Source organism: Camelina sativa, chromosome 13 (assembly GCF_000633955.1).
Source record: "Camelina sativa cultivar DH55 chromosome 13, Cs, whole genome shotgun sequence".
NCBI classification, from domain to species: domain Eukaryota; kingdom Viridiplantae; phylum Streptophyta; class Magnoliopsida; order Brassicales; family Brassicaceae; genus Camelina; species Camelina sativa.
Window position 1 is genome coordinate 11,527,460 of NC_025697.1, and position 5,622 is coordinate 11,533,081.

At 32.1% G+C, this 5,622-nt stretch overlaps 1 pseudogene; it reads right to left on the reverse strand.

Moving 5' to 3' along the window:
• On the reverse strand, positions 933 to 4,232 carry LOC104736477 (annotated as a pseudogene).

Below are 5,622 nucleotides of genomic sequence, written 5' to 3' on the forward strand. Positions count from 1 at the left end.
TCGTTTCTGTGCCCAGCTGACTGTGCTGTCATGAGCCCGGCCAAACCTTTGTGGGAAGACGAGAACGACGAAGCGAAGCCAGTCTACAGAGACTTCACTTACGCAGAGTACTACAAGAAGTTTTGGAGTAGGAATCTGGACCAAGAACATTGCCTCGAGAACTTTCGGAACAACGACTAAGATACTATTATCATACATATATGTCTCTCGCCTTTGTGTTTGTCTAGTAGGCATATATATTACAAATCTATGTAGCAGCACTGATGTTCGATTGTACACTCCCACATATATTTTGTTTAAGGTAATAAAAACAATAATTTATCGATTCCAAACTTCTAGTCTAGCTAGACTGCTAAAATATCTTCGTAATAACTTTAGAGAACCTTTTGTTCTTCGATGGCAGTAATATATTCCAAAACATCTTGGTTTGAGATTAGATTACTTTAAGGCCGAACAAAATATCATGGTCCAAATAAGCCTATCTATATATATTGGCCGACATCCGCCTCTACCGTGGCCCGTGGGTCAACTGCTGTGAAGAATCTGTTGGAGACCACCAAGTCTTGTTAATAATGAAAACATTTTTTTTCTAGGTCAATCATAAAATCACCATAAATAATTGAATGGAATATGAAAAGAAAACTTATTTTGAAATTGCTGGATCATTCAATAATAAGAAAAACACACAATTATCGTTCGTTCATTCATTAAGTTTCTCCTCTTTTTCTCCCGAGTTGAAAGACTTTCTTCTCAACTTGCCCTTGTCCCCATATTGGATCATTTTTATATATGTATAGAGTCCATGATAACGTCTACAAAACTTCTATCAATCACGCGAGAAACAAAACTGACTCGCAGAAATAAAAATATATATTCGAGAAGATAACTCCCGGAAACGCAAGAATCGGAAAATATACCTATAAGTCTCTCATACAGTCATACCACGCCAAAATGAATGACGATCTTTATTCATGGAAAGAACGAACTATATGTACACGAGTGATCTCAAAAGAAACTTTATGAATAAATTAGAAAACGTAAAAAAAAAATATATAGTTTGTATATCTTAATATTAACCTACTTATATCGCATAAGTTTACCAAGAACTAGATTAAAGAATCAGTTACTTTTCATCATTAAGTTTTCTTCCTCAGAATGAGCTTAAATCATTTGTAATGTAGACCACCAACTCTTGACACTCTGAAACAGATCCATCGGCATTGGCTTTTCGGATCTTTGAAGAAAATGCTTGAACCATTTGGCTGAATTTTTAGCATGTCGTTTTAGACCATCCGAGTAGTCAACGTAGTACAGACCGAACCTCACTGCATATCCATGTTCCCATTCGAAATTATCCAACAAGGACCATGTAAAATAGCCTCTCACGTCACACCCATCCTCGCTGCATATTTGTGGACATTACATGAATTATATAATTCCAGGACTCTACTAATTAATTAACTATATACTGATATACCAATCAGTTTTATTCATAGATAGTGAAATTTTCTTACGTGATCGCTTTCTGGAGTTCTTGTAGATGTTCTTGGTGGTACTTTACTCTCTTTGTATCTTCTAGTATCTCTTCACGTGTCACTGTTCCGTTTTCGTAGTCATCGAAACCTATATATTTTCATGTGGTTACTACTGATATTAAACACAGAGAAATAGATATGGAGACTATATTGATCATGTTTCTAACGTTCTTACCGTTTTCAGTTATGTAAATAGTTGGATTGTTGTATGTATTTTTGATATGATTAAGAATCTTTCGAAACCCTTCCGGATATGACCAGAGAATTTTGGACCCATCCTGAATTTAAGGAAAAAGAAACAGAAAGAATGGTAAAAATTATGTATTGCTAAACATACTAAAACTCATTATAAAGTTGGAAGAATAAGTTGTTGTGATATATATTGAAGTTCGTACGTACCGATTCTGATGAGATGTTGTCGCCACTACGATTTGTCACTAATAAGAAAATGATAAATGTAATATCATTAGTTGTTGTAACATTAGTATTTTCTTGGTAAGACAATTTGAAAGCCAAATAAATCTTTTTTATGAGATCGAACTAACTTTTGTATTGGAGGTGTTGGTCATTCATGAAGCGAGGCCGAGAAATATCGACGTGAAGATCGTGAGCGACGAATCGTGCAGTGTAGTAATTTACTCCGATAGAATCAAATGAATTTTTAACCATCATAGATTGCTCTTTGGTGAAAGACGGCAATCTATTTCCAGCATTTGTCTTAATCGACTCTGGATAGTCTCCAAACACTAAAGGGCTGAGATGCCTAGACAAAAATGTAAGCTAAATTTAGCACAAGATTAGATTAGAGAAGCACTCTTGATTTTTTTTTGTATTCCTTCTGATAGATTATTAATTAATAACACAGAACGAGGCAATGAGCCAACTAGATGACAACTTACCAACCAAGATTGAAAGCAAGAGCTCTTTCAACTGCTTCTTTGTCAGCATCAGAAGCAATATCATATGGCTCGAACCAATAAGGAGACAACACTATGCCTATCTTAGCATCTTTTGAGATCTGTTTCACAAATACATTCATTTAAAATGTCACTTGTTTTTGCATTAAATCCTTTTTCTTAGATTAAGTGATATGAATCTATCAACTCATTATTGAGTTAAAAATTCCTAAAATATGAAGACTCTATTATTTGAAAGTTTTTTTGTGTACCTTGTCACATTTTCTGAATTCTTCAACGGCAGCAGCATGAGCAAGAAGAAGGTGGTGAGATACTAAATAAGGCTCCGTGCCCGAATCACCAGCTACACACAAACTATTTACCCATTTGGAACATCGACCCATTCCTTGTTGCCCGCATCATAACCCGAAACGCTGTACACATATGGCTCGTTGAACGTTGTCCACATACTAACCTTGTCCCCAAACTCTTGGAAACAAAATCTGGCATAGTTTCTAAAATCATCTCTGTATGAAACAACAAAAAAAAAGGTCAAACAACATCTTTTTAGATGTGTAAATGGTAAACACCATGGATGGATCTTGGATTATTAACTTACATGATTCGAGGACTTAAAAAGCTACCATACTCGTCGTCAAGAGCTTGCGGTATATCCCAATGATAAATTGTTATAAAAGGTTTGATACCTGCATGTATGTTTAAGTTTTTTAAATATATGTAATGAATAACATTCCAAACACAAAACTTAACTATTCACTTTGAATTTAAATCGAGCAGTTGATCTGCACACTAATAGTATAAATTTTTTTTGTTTGAACAACCAACTAATATAATTAATTAAGCATATGAAATCTGACCGTTTTCGATAAGCTCATCAATAAGATTCTTGTAGAATTGAACCCCTTCTTTATTGACCCCATCACTTAGTTTTCCACCTGAAATTTAAAAATTCGAAAAAGGTAAAATATTTGTTTTTCTAAATAGTAAAAAGATAGGAGATCTAAGAATATAAGTCCATTCTAAAAAAGTAGAAACAAACAGATAAGTGTACTTACTTGGTAATATTCTTGAACAGGACAGGGAAAATCTGAAACTATCCATATTCATTCCCTTCATTAGTTGGACGTCTTCCTGCTCATTTACATTAATATAAGTTTTTGCGTCAAGAGAAAAAATATTATCTTAAAGCATAATTATTCTGATATTATGCATGCATTTTATATAACATATAAAAAGTAAAGATGGACATATGCACAGACCTTATAACGATGATAAAAGTCAACGGCAACATCTCCATTGTCCATGCTTGTCCTTTCTGCAAAAAAAATTACTTACTATTTATAACTGACCTCGTATATATATATCTCTCTCTATATAAAACTTTTTGAATGAGTGAAATAGAATGTGAACCTGGAAATGCATGTGTGAAATTGTCCCATATGCTTTGAGTTCTCCCTCCTTCTTTTGCAGCACCTTCATACTGGATTCCATCCACGTACATAAACAAATTCAATACGAGTTCTAACTCATCTATAAGAAATAAAATAAAGTAAAATAAAGTAACGAACCTGATAAGCAGAAGAAGCAACACCAAAATCAAAATGAGGAGGAAAGCTATAACGATTTAGTGGAGTCGTAGAAAATCTAAAAGATCTTCCCTCTACAGTATCCCATGATGCTACACATAGTGTGATTACTAGTGCAATAACCTTAATTTCCATTTGCTTGGACGTTAATTAGTTCGTTATTATTATTTATTTTAGATTGTACTTGAATTTGAGAGTAATGATATTTAGAGAGATTTTGAGAAATATTGATGCATGCGTCTACTCTTATATAGAGAGAGGTAGGCAGGTAGCTAGGGCACACGCGTAAATCTTAAGAACAGATTTAGTTAATTATTAAATAATCAACATTTTGACTAAACCAGTCGCCTTTTAATGACTAAACGAAATTTGAGTGGAATTAATCAAAAGGTCTATTCCATCTTGTTTTGACACTTTCTAAGAACTGACTAAGAAAAAGAGGAATATGTAATTAACATACCGTGTTAAGGTATTTTGAAATATTTTATTTAACGTATACATAAATAACATCAATAAGAGGAAAGTGTTAATTTTGAAGAAGACTTAGCAATGTGGTGCGTTTCAAAAGGTCTCGGTCGCCATATTAGTTAAGCGTCTATGAGACTTGTCAACAAAACAACATTCTTGTAGTTTATAACTAGCTAAGAAGCTAAAGAAAGAGACAAAGTATTTGGCTTAACAATATGTTCGTGGGGTCAAAACCTAATTATTAAAATAATCATATTAATTACTAAATAATATTTAAAGGTTATTGGTTCTATCATTTTAAAATATTTGAAAATTCAAACAAAAATTATGTGTTATTTAATCATTAATTTTAAAAAACTTATCCAAATTATGTATTATTAGTTATATGATTTAGTTCAAAATTAAAATTTCATGTTATTCGTTTAGTAATTTGTTTTTGGATTTTAAAACCCACAATTTAGTTTAAATAAATTTGAATGGATTTGAAAGTGAAAATATAATAATATAAATGAAGGATAAAACATATCATTTCAGAATTCATATATTTTAATTTTTATAATTTTACAACTTTATATGGATTTATAAATCATTCATCCAATAGTTTTGTTTTGTAATATAACTATTTTTTAATTATTTTGTGTTTGTTACAATAAAAAATCAAACCAAAATATATGCAACAAGTAAAATAATATGTTGTTTGTAGAATCGTGCAAATAAATCAATTTTCTATAAAGAAACGGAAGAAATATTTTATTGCACAACAACTTTGATACAAAATAGAGGTAAAGGAAAATGTAAAATTTGTTGTATAGTTACAAACAAATGTGTAGGAATGACTTGTTTTCCGTAGCTACAAATAAATTGTTACAGATTTGTTACAAAAAAGTTAGTAATTATTTACTCGTCACAAACTGACTCCTTCATCGCAATTCATTGCAAATTGCTACAGATTAGAGACAGCCGAAATTGTGACAAGCATGCTACTAATTGATACAGTTATCTAAGCTTATTTGAGACAATTGTCGTCGACCGTATTAGTAGCAAATGGTTACAAAACATGACAAAAATGTTGTGGTTACATATTCACAACAATCTTCAAGGGTGTTTGTCATTAAC